Raw genomic sequence first — 16,010 nt, forward strand, 5'->3', positions numbered from 1 at the left:
AATGAATTGGAGGCTCTAGGATCCGGGATAGATCTAGTAACCAGATTTATGCTATTCTCAACTCTTTGTCTTTGTCCTTCAATCCATTCATCATGAATTACAACCTGACCATGCTGAATGTCATCTTGCAGGAACTTAGCAATATGTTGTAGAGGGCCGAAGAATTGATTAAGAAGGATGAGCCCATTGCCATGCTTGTTGAAGCAGGCAAATCGGGCAAGAAGAGGAGGGCAAAGAGAAAGCCCTAGAAGAAGGCCACCAAATCCAAGAAGTAGAGGAATGACAAGGCATCAAATGCCTGTCACTATTGCAAGAAGACTGGCCTCTAGAAGAGGAACTATCTTCAATACCTAGAATTCAAGCAAGGTAATCTCGAATCTTGTGTCATAGAAACCAATCTATTGATTGTTTCTACTTCCTGATGTATTGACTTTAGGGATTCAACTCATGCGTGTAACTCACTGCAGGGGTTCAAGGTAAGCAGAAGGCTGAGTGAAGGGGAAGTAACACTTTACTTGGGGACTTCTGCAAGTATTGCAGTTGCGACCATAGGAATTGTAGAGTTGATTTTTAGAGAAGGAAAAATTGTACTCAAAGATTGTCTTTTTGTATAGAGTTTAAGAAGAAATTTGATTTCTATTTCAAAAAATTTGATTTCTGTTTCAAAACTGTGTGTTGATCGTTATTCTATCTTCTTTAGTAATACGATTATTATTAAAAAAAACAACAAATACATCGCATACAGGGAACTGGAGAATGGTCTCCATGTTTTATATCCTTCTCTAGAAACTAACGTAGCCAAAACTACATCGGCTGATATCCCCAAGAAAAGAATTCGTGATACAATTAATCCCACGTGCCTGTGGCATTACCGACCTGGCCATATCGATGTTGACCATATCACAAGGCTGGTAAAGGATGGTCCTTTGCATTTTCTAACTATAAAAAATCTCCCCTGAGTGTTAGGACTCGTAACCAGCACGTGTATTTCATTACATTTACCGATGACTATTCTTGGTATGGTTACGTGTACCTAATGAGACATAAGTCCAAATCCTTTGAAAAGTTTAAAAAGTTCAGACAAGAGGTCAAGAAACAGTTAGAGAGAGAAATTAAGGCCCTTCAATCAGATCGAGGAGGCGATTGTCCCTTTAATGAATTCAGGGACTACTTGAAGGTCAACGGGATAGTGTCACAGTTGGCTCCTCCTGCTACACCACAACTTAATGGTATTTCAAAGAGGAGGAATAGGACCTTATTGGATATGGTCCAGTCACTTCTCGTACATTCAGAGTTACCCACATCCTTTGGAGTTACGCATTAGAGACTGTGATATACGTGTTGAATTGGTTCCAAACACTCCATACGAACATTGGACTGGAAAGAAACCAAGTGTTAAACACTTGAAGATTTGGGGTTGTCCTGCGCACGTTAAAAGAACGAGTGTGGATAAGTTGGAATCCAAGATCAGCTGTTGCCTATTCATAGGCTACTCAAAAGGTTCTGTGGGTTACCTGTTCTATGACCTAAGTGAGCAGAAGGTGTTCTGTAGCCAAAATGCACAGTTCTTGGAGAATGATTATATCTTGGACTCACATCGTTAGGAAATAGTTCTTGATTAGGAGAGCTCAGGGTTAGTGGAAGGTGTCCCACAGGTTCCAAGTGTTGACCAACCTAGAAGATCTACCTAGGTATCCAGGCCATCAGTCCATTTTGGCTCTGATCAGGATAGTTACCTGGTGGAAGCCTTGACTAGTGAGGAGGCTCGTGACTTATGCAGAAGCTATATTGGACATAGATTCCTTGAATTAGGTAGATGCCATGAGAGTTGAGATGGACTCAATGGAGACCAATGGAGTCTGGACTCTAGTGGATCCGCCCCCCGGGGTAAAAGCAATTGGTTGCAAATGGATCTATAAGAGGAAGAAGGGCCCTGATGGTAAGGTTGAGACCTACAAAGCTCATTTGGTGGCAAAGGGTATATTCAGAAAGAGGGCATCGATTATGAGGAAACCTTTTCACCCATGGCCATGATTAAATCCATTCGGATCCTACTAGCTATAGCAACATACCATGACTATGAGATTTGGAAAATGGATGTCAATACTACGTTCTTGAATGGAGATCTTACTGAAGATATCTACATGCGGCAACCACAAGGATTCATAGTTGCGGGTCAAGAACACATGGTATGTAAGTTAAATAGATTCATATATGGACTTAAGAAAGCTTCTAGGAGTTGGAACATCTGGTTTGATTCTACCGTTAAAAAGTTTGACATTGAGTAGAACCCGAATGAGCCCTATGTTTATAGGAAGTCTAGAGGGGATAAGGTTATGTTTCTGGTTCTATATGTAGATGACATTCTACTCATTGGGAATGACGTAGGAATGTTGACTACGGTGAAAGTATGGCTTTCATAGCAATTCTCCACGAAAGATCTTGGAGAAGCCTTCTATATACTAGGTGTTCGACTCTATAGAGATAAATCAAAGTGGATTATAGGATTATCCCAATCTATTTACATTGACAAAATTGTCAAGAGATATAGCATGGAGAACTCCAAGAAGGGAAATGTTCCTTTTAGGCACGGAGTCACTCTCTCCAAGAAGATGTCTCCCAAGACTTCTGAGGAGATTGAGGTCATTAAGGACGTTTCCTATGCCTCAGCCGTAGGGAGCATCATGTATGCCATGCTGTGCACTCGTCCTGACATTGCTCAAGCAATGAGTGTGGTAAGTGGATTCCAGTTCAACTCAGGGCAAGAGCACTGGACCACTATGAAAAATATATTGAAGTACATTCAAAGAACAAAAGAGTTTTGTCTGGTATTCGATGGTAGCTCACTACAAATCTAGGGGTATACTGATGCCGATTTTCAATCGGATCCAGATGATAGAAAGTCTACATCTGGGTATGTTTTCACGATAGGATCGTGTGCTGTTTGTTGGAAAAGCAGCAAACAGGAGTCCATGGCATACTCCACAACCGAAGATGAATACATTGCCGCAAGTGAAGCTGCCAAGGAAGTCGTGTGGATGAAAAAGTTCATTCATGAATTGGGAGTAGTTTTGTCCAGCACATCACCCATCCCATTGTTGTGTGACAATAATGGAGATATTGCTCAGGCTAAGGAGCCACGAGCCCACTCGAAGTCCAAGCACATCGAGATAAAGTGCCATGTACTGCAGGAGACTGTTGGTAGAGGGGACGTCCTAATTTAGAGGGTAGCATCAACGGAGAATGTAGCAGACCCATTGATTAAGCCACTAACACAAAAAGTGTTTGAGAAACACGTGGAAAGTATGGGACTCCGGCTTATACCATATTGGACCTAAGTGCAAGTGGGAGCTGTTAGATTATTGTATGCACTTAGCTCCAATCAAATTGATGTACTTATGGCATCTATTGTAAATGAAGAAAGTGCATATTTGATTCATGTTCTTGTGGTGTGTTTCTGTGTAATACCCTTAAACTTGACACTTAATGAGACTCGTGTTAGTTTAGAATGTTCACAGCCATTGGATAAGTCTAGGAGATTTATCTTGTTAAGGTTGACACTAGTGTGCTGCCAAGTGTTGGGGTGGCTTGTCTTAGCTGCCAGGGTGACACCCAAAGCACATGCCGTGTAGGATTACTTGAAACCTTGAACCAGACCAAACTTCCAATATTGCCCTGGATCTTGGATTTTAGTGGGCAAAACTGAAAAGTTACACCTGACCCCTAGACTCGACTGTGATACCACACTAGGTGTCAGATTGGGTTGTCTTGGATATTCCAATCAGTGAGATCCTTAGAGGGGGTCAAAACCTATGTATGTTGGGATAGTCCGAGAATTCATCTGGGTGGGTGATCATAGTAAAAGGATCAACCCCTTTGTCGGACAAAGGTAATGATTGGGGATGCACTCTCTCTAATGGAAACCAAGACTGCCAGCAACTGATTTCAATCGTTGAGATTTGTTTTGAAAAATATATTTTATATGAGATAAAAAAGTATATATATGTTACGATTTCAAATTATTTGCAAAAGGTTTTAATTCCCAGGATCCATGTGAGAAGAGAGTGCAGCACTGTTCCTTGCAGCCGAGGGAGAGATCCTCTCTTATCGGGCAGTGTATGATCATTATGGGCTGAGAGGTTAAGTGTAAGACCATTGAGGGTAATACCTGATTGGATAATCTTGCATCTGCCCACAGTCCTTGGGTGTTACAAGGTGGCTTGGCCCAGGGAGCACTTAGTGTAAGTTTTGGGCCCATAGATTCCATGTGATGGGCTTAGGGGGTTCACTAGGCTTTCCAATGAATTTGGCTAGGCCTTGTAACGAAGGCTAGGCTGATCCCTTGTGGCTGATGTGTAGATCAATGCTTGGGTCCCACGCCATACAAGGAAGCCAACTGGGCAATAGCTTGGAAGGCTAAGTGAGCACATACTCTTATTGGGCCCAAAGCTCATTTCGAACTGGGCTGATTTGTTCGATTAATGGGGCAAATCTGAGATTAGATTAGCGGATAGGATAGGGTCTTACCCTATCCACTCAAAATGTCCAAATCTGAATACAGATTCAGATCTGGAAACCTCCTGATAAGATTAGGAGAGGGCTAATCTAATCTGTAGATTAGATAAGGGTCTATCCTTATCTCTTAAAGGGAATTCAGATCCAAATATGATTTGGATCAGCAACTCCTAATGGGATTAGGAGCTGATCCCTTTATGGTTATACAAGGAGAAGGGGGCAACAACTTTAGAAGATCATCACATTCAAAACAGAGATAGAACATAGCACCCAGTGAGACTGAGTTGTTTTCTCGTTGCCGCCTCCTTCTTGCCACTGCCATTACTGCAGTTTGATCTCCTCTTTTCAGTAGGAACAATCAAGATTGGATCTTGATATCAGTCTTTGGAGAAAGGCTGATCTGAAGTTGTGCTCACAGCCCTAGCGAATTCTTGTGAAGGGTTCGGCTCTTTTGGAAGAACACTACTAATTCTGCTCCATCCTACACTACGCTATTTTCAGTGGGAGTAGTTTTTGGTTCCTACCATGGGCGTGAACACCTCCATTGGGAGATACTAGTTCTCTGTATTAGGTATATCCATCTCCTGCTTCTGATTTAAAATCTGGTTTGATTTATGGTTCTAGATTGATCATTGAAAATGCAGATTTTCTAAAACAGGGAATGTGATTCCCAGATGAGGGGAGACAAAATTTTTGAAATTTCTCCCAACCTTCCTACAGGGCACGGCCATACATATGATGGATCTCTAATCCCTTCATTAACAGTAGCCATTTGCTCTAGTCTTTGGGCCTTGAGCTTATGAAGCACCCGAGGTAGGCTTCTAGGGTCTTGTTCAAAACTTTTGTCTGTTCATCTAATTGTGGGTGATAGGCGGAACTCATACATAGCTTAGTTCCTTGGAGTTTAAAAATTCTCTCTAGAAGTGGCTGGTAAAAGTCAGGTCTCTATCACTCACAATAGTTGTTGGCATTCCATGGACCTTAAAAACGCCTTCCAAAAAGACTTGGGCCACATTTTGGGCCGAATAGAGATGGCTCATAGGAAGGAAATGGCCATACTTAGTGAGCCTATCACCACTACTAGGATCACTGAGTATCGGGAAGAGGTAGGAAGCCCCTCTATAAAGTCCATGGAGATGTCAGCCCAGATGGCTTCAGGTGTGGGAAGTGGATGCAAGAGGCTAGGAGAAGCAAAATTCTCAAACTTATTCTGTTGGCAAATCTCACACTCTTTAACCCAAGTTTCGATCTCTTTCTGATATCCCTTCCATGAACATACTCTCCTTAACCGATGTATGGTATTCTGGACCCCTGAATGGCCCCTAGATGGTGTTGCATGGACTTCTTCGAATAGTCTCTTCCTGAATTTAGAGGTGGGGCTTAGTAAGATGCGGCCCTTGTACCAAACCAGCCCTCTTTTCAGCTCATATTTGGGCCTGTTATTGGGCCCACTAGGCTGGTTTTATAACAGATGTTGAAGGAATGGATCGTCAGCTACTTCTCTCTTTAATTCTTCAATCTAGCTTGGAATGGGAGATGATATGGCAAGCAACTCTTTTGATGGCTGCCGTGAAAGAGCATCTGCTATTGGGTTTTCTTTCCCCTTCTATAACATACTTCAAAATCAAAGCCCATGAGCTTGCTAACCATTCTCTGTTGACTGGGGGTATGGGCTTTTTGCTAAATGAAGTACTTCAAACTTCGATGGTCGGTTACTACCCGGAATTTGTTTCCAAGGAGGTACGGACTTCATTTTTGAATGACTAAAACCACAGCTGGTAACTCCTTCTCATAAATAGACAAGTCCCTGTTTCTTCCTCATAGCCCCTTACCAAAAAAGGCAATGGGCTTCCCTTCTTGTGTCAAAACAGCCCCAACCCCCATTTCACATGCATCAGTCTCAACAAAAAATGGTTTTGAGAAGTGTGGCAGAGAGAGCACAGGAGCTGTTACCATACACTTCTTAAGTTTGTTGAATGATTCCTCGGCTTGGACATTCCAACCGCAGCTTCTCCTTTTGAGTAGCTGAGTCAATGGTTGAGCAATGACACCATAACTCTTGATGAATTTCTTGTAGTAGCCTGTCAAGCCCAAGAATCCATGAAGGCTTTTAAGGGAGTCAGGTATGGTCCACTCTAACATGCAATGCACCTTGTCTTGATCCACAGCGACACCTTCAGTTGAAACAACATGCCCCAGATACTCCACTCTATCTTCAGGAAAGAGGCATTTGCTTCTCTTTGCATGTAGCTGATGGGCTCTTAGGATGTCCAGCACGGCCCGGAGATGCAACCAGTGCTCATCGTTAGAGCCTGAATTGATGAAGGAGCGTTAGTAAGACCAACGGCATAACTAGAAATTCATAGTGCCCCTTATGTGTACGAAAAGCAGTCTTGTACTCGTCCCCTTCTTTAATCCCGATCTGATGATTCCTGGATCTTAAGTCAAGCTTAGAGAACACTCTGGCTCCGTTAAGTTCATCCAGCAATTCATCTATCACCGGCATTGGAAATTTATCCTTTATTATCACCCTGTTTAAAGCCCGGTAATCCACACACATTCTCCAACCCCATCTTTTTTTTTGACTAGTGAAACTGGGGCTGAAAATGGAGATATCTGTATGTTCATCCTTCAGCATGCTCTGAATTCTATATCCCTTTTCTGAAAGTGGGGATATCTGTATGTTCTCACACTGATGGGATCAGCATTGTTCAATAAAGGAATAGCATGACTTTCTATAAAGTGGCAAGCCTTTGGGTTCTTTGAATACATCCTTGTACTCATCTAAAAATGTTCGGATTTCTGGCCCATGGTATTCTTGGGTTGGGTCTTTCATGTGCATTTACATCATTTGAATTAAGAACACCATATGGGCCTTACGGAGGGACTTGCCCGCCTTGTTTAGGTCCACCAGCTGAGGTTTTGGCCTAGCAACCCCTTTCATTAAATGGGTGCCCATCCGGTCCTGATATTGTAAGCTCATTTCAGAGAAATCCCATATGATATTGTTGGTGATATTACCGATTATTAGAGACCTGCAATAGACTTTATGATAAAGTCCATCGCATGATCCTTACATGCGATGAACTTTATCATGATCTAATTGTTTCCTTATCCTGATAGACTCTATTTGATAGAGTTTTGTTGTAACTTAAACTAATCTCTTAAACTTGAATGTTGTACACAAACTCAAACTCTAACAGTTGTATTGTACTCAATTTTTATCTGACCATCTATAAAGAGATCAAGGTTCGATCAAATCATTATCGAACCATTTACCCAGACTCTTTGTTATTCGAGTTATCTATATTCACTCAGATCGACCTAAGTGAAAAGGGTCTTTCTCTTCGTTGCCAAGTCTTAACATCTATTTTGCATCGTTGTCATTGCTCCAGAAAACAGCACCATGTCGGAAAAACGGTGCTCTAGGAAATAGGCATTTGTTTGGATAAAGGGTACTAGTGCTAAAAACGTTTCTTTGAGCATTGGTACCAAACAAAAAAAGTTGTTGCTCCAGGAAACGTCCTACCTGGCAGCAACGATTCCAAACAAAAAAAGACCCAAATTTTGGGCTTAAGGCCCAAGCCCGGCCCAAGCCTGAGGTCAAGCCCAATTTTCTTAACCTGAGCCCAGGTCGCCCTATAATTTGATGCACTCGGGTTGTGCTCGGGCCCTGGCTGGGCTCGAGTTGGTCAATGAACCCACTTTAAAATTATACATATACAAATGTATTTATGCAAATATATATACATATATTTATGTATGTATGTAAATATGTATGCAAAATATCTATACAAATGTTATATATACAAATATGTATGTATATAAATGTAAATATGTATGTAACATTTACATATATACACATATATATGCAAAAATGTATATAATTGGGCCAGATTCGGGCTATCTAAGGGCTAGGCCCGAGCCCAGCCCGAAAAATAAAAAAAACATGACTTCTTGGACTCAAGCCCAACTCATATAAAATTCTGGGTTGGGCCAGTTTGGGCTAGGGCTGGGCCCGCCAAAATTGCACCCCTAACCACAAGTTATTCAGATGCTAATTGAAAATAGAGTAATGAAAAGGTTTATGGATGAAACTTCTTTAGGTTAAACTTGTCATTAATTAACTGACTCATGTTGCAAACAAAAAGTTCAATAGATGCTATTGAGGACATGGGTGAAAGGTGATTTATTTTGTCCTATTTTCTCTTTTTTTACAAGTTAGGCTTTTAAGATGGTGTTTCGTTCCATTGCAATTAATTTGAAATAACAATGTGAGTTTATTGCCATATAGATGTTTTGATAAATCATTTATTAAATAAATGTTTGTGTTCGTTTATGTGAGGACTAAGGAGAAGATTTGTTTTAATGTTTTCCTCAACACCAAAAAAATTATTTTATGTTCAGCTTTACGTAGTGTTTAATGATATCTAACTATCAAACAATATAAAAATGTTTGCCAACCACTTTTTTCATATTTTAATATTAATCGTATATAAAACTTTTATTAAATAAATGACTACGATAAGTGTTATCTAGCCAAAGAACACCCAAGTTGGTTTTTTGCAATTTGTTGCTTCTAGGCCCCAAAGTTTTGAAAAATGGCAAGGGTGACCATCAACAAAAGAAAAAAAGAAAAGTTCTGCCAAGGGTTCCTTGTCTCAGCGATGAAATGGATGATCAAGTCATCAGAAGAGAAAATGCATACATCATGATTTGTCGTCATTAGGCTTCGATCATCAGAAATAGTGAATGGTGATTTAGGATTACTAATACCCTAAAAAATAAAAGTAAGGATAAAGAAGAGGAAACCGTTATCATCATCTTTATCTCCTAAGGCTCCTTTTTGTTTGCTTCTTATCAAATTCGATGTAAAAATTCCACCTGATTCAGATTTGTATGTATTTGTTTGAACTTTGAACCAAAAATTAACTTTCATTTCATGTAAATTAAAATTTATATTTTTTTGTCTTATTTGCATATAATCAAGGTTTTCAAACCATCGTTATATCGGACGTCGGACTATTCAGCTCAGGAATCGTCTAGGCAATTGGTTCCGTTTTACCTCAAATTCGGTTTTCAGTAAAACCCGTTGAAAAATCAACAATTCATTGACTCAGGCGGTCGAACCATCGACCTGTTGACCTATTCAACGGTTTTTTACCGTTTTTATTTTTAATTATTTTTTAATTTGTTTGTTAGAACAGGCCATCTGTTCAAACTAAACGATCAGACTGTCGACCCAGAAACCGGTGGCTAGAATGATTCCATTTCCGGGTCATTTTTTAAAAAGTTGCATATAATGACCGTACAAGTTTTGTATCTCAAAAACTGGTGCAAAGTTATTTTTCCTCTTATATCTTTGATTCTTTGTCATATAAGATGATGTGGAATATATCATTTACTTCCCATTTTACCCCATGCACCCAAACAAAGAACTTTCCTTGTACATTTATTTTAATTTCTCTCATAAAAATTGAGTACCATCCTACTTCATCACTTCAATTTTACTTCTAAGCAAATAAATAAAACATAGTAAAAAGGTGAAATAAAAGTAAGCCAAAATTTTCATTCGGCCTATTTGCACTCCCATACATTTTGACAAATACAAACAAAGAAAAAAAAGAAATATTACTCCACAAATAAACAGAGCATAAAGAGAAACTGAAAACAACAAGTAAAAAGAATAATCTCTTTTAAAAGTTGAAAGGAATTATTCTCTGCAATACCAAGTTAGTCGAATCAATGCACCGGATATTTTGTTCTATTCTATAGGACATTACGGTAAAAAGCTCCTTTATACAGGAATTCCGCATCTGGTTAAGGATTTATGTTGCATTTTTAAGTTATTTACTAGATCAGGGATCAATAAGGCGCCCATGGCTGCAAGTTTTGAAATGGAATCTCAAATGGTGATTCTAGGGTTACATGTGGTTTTGTTGAGCAGTCGAAGTCCAGACAATTCATTTATTGAATTGCTGACTATTTTGGTTTTTGGTAGCATTGTATCTATCTGTTTAACTAGCAATTTCATACAATGCATGGGATGGAATAAAAATTTGGTTAGGTTTGAATTGACAGAGTTGGGTCATGAGTCTTTTGACTTATAGGGTTTGTCCTGGGTTGGCCCTTAAGCTGATCAAACCTATATAATTTGCACCTTACTTCATCAAAGAAGTATAAAAGGTGTTCAATGAGATTTAAGAGAAAATGAAAGATTTAGAGGGTGTTTGATGTTCCACATTAGCAAAACTATGTTGTTTTTGACGATAAAGCACTTGTTTTTGTTTTCGAAACAAAACCATGTCGTCCGACATTCCCTTGATGGGAAGGAGGTGTTACAGAAATTGACTATTTGAGAGAGAGAGAAAGATTTAAAAATGATTTTATAAAATAAAATAAGTCCGATCATATCTACTATTGAGTTTTGGTTGTAGAAAACAAAATTGAACAAAAAATATAGAGTTTGATTGCAGTTGATTTTGAAACATTACAATATAAATCCTAATTAGAGGTGTTGTAGGGCTAGATGCAAATTGATCCTACCAAATGATTAGAATATTCATATATCATTTGTGAAATGAACTTAAAAAAGACTTTAATGGTAATGTGTCATGAATAAAATGACTTAAATAACTTCTACTGGACTTTAAAAAGTGAATGAATAAATATACAACATCCGGACCACTTTTGTTAATAGGAACATTAGATTTATTTATTAAAATATTATAAGATTAAATCATATTGGATTGGCTTTTGCTGACCCATATTCGATCTAGTCGTAAATTAAATCAAATTTGGATAACATTAAGACGATGTATTCACTAATATTGGATGCATGTTAAATCCAGATTTCAACCAATTATGGTTCAAAGTATGGATACATCGGATACCCATTGATGAAGGATGATTTGGCATGACCTATTAAGAAGGGGATATGTAGACGCAATCTGTTCGAGAGGTGACAACTCGACACTTAATACAATTCGGGACTAAAGAATCGAAGTGCCAGTTTAGAGATAAAGAGCCAAAGCGCCACATAATTTGACTCCAAAGGCCTCTCCAACAAACACCGAATTTCTCGGGATCACGATGAGACTTGTCCTATCTTTGCCTGAATTGGAGGTAAACAATAAATCTTATCAACATATTGTTCTCCTTCAAAAATGGAACAAACCTTATCTGCACAGCCCAGAGATCCCGAAGCTCTTATGTAAGGCCCACGACTACTCCAATATATAAGGACATGAAACCTCAAGGCAAAGGTATGCATGATTATTTTACTCACTAGTATTCAAGCACTCAAGATTCAGCTCGCATTCATAGTATAAGTACTGACTTAAGAAACAGAGCAACCTCGCCAGGTTAGCTACCCTGGGTTCTCTATTCTACTATTCTGCAGATTGGTCTAGCTCACCGCACAACTGGAGATCAGATCATCTTCCAGCTAGGAGTATCTAGATTGCGCACCATCAATTGGCGTCGTCTGTCGGAATCGATCAAAAGGCCACCCCAACTTTAGTTGCAATCTTATTTTTCAATTTATATGGACTCTTCTAGCAACACCGAAAAAAGTATCGAGATGAACGTCATAGGGGGGCAAGCTTAGCAATCAACCCTCCCCTGAGGTCTCACAGTATGCATCGGCCAGTTTACTATTCCCCTTACCGTGTCTGGAATCCCGTCACTATCCATGCCACAGGGCGCTATGCAAGTGAGCATTCCACTTCTCCTAGTGGGTGTGACTTTCTCCGAGCCATCTGTGGTCCCTCCTGGAATTTGGCACTCCCAATTCCATGACCTCGTTCAGTGTGTCTGAGCAATACAAATCCAGATGCAAAAGGTCTAACAATTTTAGCAGTACTATCTGTACCCGCAGTATTAGCACTAGTTCCCACCACTACAGCCGAACTAACAGCTGATTCCACCTCGACACCCAGGGCTGTGTCAGGGCCAAAACCTGAATCGACCTAGAACCAACCAAAACGTCAATCGATCCCCTCATCTGGGTCAGGGGACCTCACAAGTACCGATTCCTCCTAGGGGTTGGGTTTCACCCCGTGGGAGGAGAGAAAGTCAACACTCTCCTCTAGTCTCATAGGGAAATTTTAGGAATAGGTTCAGGGATAGCCAGCTCAACAAGGCCAATCTGCCTCGGCACTCCCAATAAGAAAATGATGGCTCACGAGGAGATAATAACCAGCTCGGAGTTCGAGGTGTGAACTCAAGGCAAGACCCCTCCGTCCCTTGCAATAGCCAGTGCGAACCCCACAACCAAGAGATCCTAGCAAGAAGGAACCAGGATCCACCTCACGATAATGCTGAAGTACGAGACCAGACTGAAGTCAGCAATACCAATGTCGAGTCGTTGAAGAAGCAGCAGTGGCAACGTCACAAGACATGCCGCCCCTCAACCAAAAATAGTCCACCGACGAAGTCAGGCCAGCAAGTAGAGCAAGCCAAAGAAAAGGAAGAAGTGAGCTTGGTGGCTACGAAGACTGTTAGATAGTGTATGCCCTTTTCTCCAATCAGGATGATGTACACTATGACATTTATTGTAAATGAATAAAGTACATATTTGATTCATGTTATTATGGTGTGTTTCTGTGTAATACCCTTAAACTAGACACATATGAGACACATGTTAATTTAAAATCTTCACAACTGTTACCATTCGCCTTGTCTCATTTCGGGTATTCGCGTTCTGGAGGTTGCGTACTATCTTCTAGGTCGGTGGTCTCTGCCTTGTCTCCAAGGTCGTCTACTTTCTTCGCCTTAGGTAAGCCTTCTTTTCCTCGCCTTAGTCTGTTTTTTGTATTTCAATTCGGTATGTCTAGTGGTAGCACGGGTAGCTTGTTTGAGATGAGTAGTGAGTCTGGTCATGCTGAGGTGGGCACCTCCGTCCAAGACATAGAATTTGGCCCGACCGACATGGCCACATCAGCCCGTAGCTCGGAGTCCATCCCAACCGAGGCAAACACAGTTTAGGAGCGAAAATCTTTTGGTCGAAAGGCTTCATCCACTCACTGCACTCGCCCCTCTCGGGGGCTGGACTGCTTTGGTCTTTTGATCTTGACGTCTAAGCAGATTAGTGCTTAGTTACCCACTATGAGTTCTCCAACCACTATGGATATAGTCTTCCTCTAGAGAACTTTCCCTAGGAGCAAGACGACGATAAGATCACTGTCATCAAGGAGCAGTTAACCACTGAGCTCCAGTTTCCTCTTCACCCCTTTATTATCGAAGTCCTAAACTTCTTTGGTGTCACCATAAATCAGCTTCACCCGAACTCAGTTTGTACTATGGTCAACACCATTTATTTGTTTCATGACCGTGACCTCCCTTTAGATATATATACCTTTACCTCGCTCTGCTCGATCAAGAAAAATCCTATTGGCCCCAAAGGGGTTGACAAATTCAGTTACTATATCACTTACCGACTTGGATACAAGTTGCTCCATAGATACCCTTAAAGGTGCTGGCCTGGAAGACTAGGTACTTTACTGTGATCGTTGAAGGGGGGTGGCCCTTCCCAATTTAGAGGAGAATTGCCATCAGTGACCCCATAGATTGTTTAAGTAGGAAGATGAGAAAGAAGATGTTGGCCTTAGTTGATCTCGGTTTGGACTTGGACGACCATCTGGCCGAGGACAAGCTTGTCAAAGCCAGGTATAGTCCTCCGGGTAGGTTACCACCTTCGCACGCACACACTTAGCTTTTTCATCTTATCTTTTCTCTTATCACTTCGACTGACTTGGTACTTGCTTTCCTCAGGCATTATGATGGGTGTCCCAATAATCAACCTCTTCTCGGGCATGAAAAAGAGGAAGAAGAGTAAGATGACCCGAGGTAATACTTCCTAGAAACCTGTAGTCGAGCCCGCTGCCCCTACTGTAACCGAGGACCCTCTAGTCATCAACTTGGTTGAGGAGGACCAAGGAAAGGATTCTCCGCCTTGCCAACCCGAGGTAGTCCAAGCATTCGTGCCTCAGACCACTACATCCAGGGTCGATTCTTCTAGTAAAGGCCCCGAGATGGTCCCAAGCATCCTGAATGCCCAGACTATCCTTTTCAAGAGTAGGGATGCGGTCTTCCTCGAGGAGGTCTCTAAGTTTGTTGGGCTGCTTGTCGCTCAACTCGGGGATAAGGCTGCGAGTAGCTGCATGGTGGTATGTCCCTAACCTCGGTACCTTGTCTTCTCCTTGCTCCATTTGTATACTTAGCAAACTTTTCTCTTTTGTAGGTAAACTCAATGATCCATTCCCTTACGCAGTAGTCCGAGCAGCAGTTGAAAAAGGGCACTAGCTGCCAAGGTGAGGGTTGAACATGTCGAGGGTGTTGGACAGTTTTTGTATGCCCTTAGCTTCAATCAGTTTTGATATACTTTTGATATTTAATGTAAATAAATGAAATACATGTTTGATTCATGTTGTGTAGTATACTTTTGTGTGTAAGACCCTAAAACTGGATACTTAATGAGATTTGTGTTGGTTTTAAATGTTCACAGCCGTTGGATAAGTCTGGGGAGATTTGTTCTGCCAAGGCTGACACTAGTGTGCTGCCAACTGTTGGGATGGCTTGTCTTAGCCACCAGGGTGAGACCCAAGGCACATGCAGTGTAGGATTACTTGAACCCTTGAACCGGACTAGATTTTCAATATTGCCCTGGACCTTGGAGACTGATGGGCAAAACTGGAAAGTTACACCTGACCCCTAGATCCGATTATGGTACTTCACTAGGTGTCGGATTGGACTGTCTTTGATATGCCAATCAATGAGATCCTTAGCGGGGGTCAGTCTGAGAACATCTGAGTGGGTGATCATAGTGACGGGATCAACCCCTTTTTCGGACAAAGGTAATGATCGGGGATGCACTCTCTCTGATGGAAACCAAACTGCCGGTAGTCGATTTCAATCGTTGGAATTTTGTTTTACAAAATTTATATATATGATATATATTTAAGTATGGTTTCAAATTATTTGCAAATGGTTTTAATTCCTGGGATCCATGTAAGTAGAGAGTGCAACATTGTTCCTTGCAGCCGAGGGAGAGGTCCTCTCTTGTCGGGTAGTGCTTGATCATTATGGGCTGAGAGGTTAAGTGTAAGGCCATTTTGGTTGATACCTGATGGGCTAATCTTGCACCTGTCCACAATCCCTAGGTTTTTATAAGATGGGTTGGCTTAGGGACCACTTAGTGTCAGTGTTGGGCCCATGGGGTCCATATGATGGGCTCAGGGGGTTTACTAGGCCCTCTAGTGAATTCGGCCAGACCTTGTAACAGAGGCTGGGATGAACCCATGTGGCTGGTGTGTAGATCAATGCTTAGGTCCCACGCCACACAAAGAAGCCCAACTGGGCAGTAGTTTGGATGACATTTGAGCACATAACCTTATTGGGCCTAAAGCCCATTTCAAACTGGGCTGATTTGATCAGTCAATTTTAGGGGCAGATTTGAGATTAGGATGAGCCCAAAAGCTTATCTAATATGCAAA

This window comes from Nelumbo lutea, chromosome 8 (genome assembly GCF_056320005.1).
Source record: "Nelumbo lutea isolate HS-2025 chromosome 8, American lotus-T2T, whole genome shotgun sequence".
Taxonomy (NCBI): domain Eukaryota; kingdom Viridiplantae; phylum Streptophyta; class Magnoliopsida; order Proteales; family Nelumbonaceae; genus Nelumbo; species Nelumbo lutea.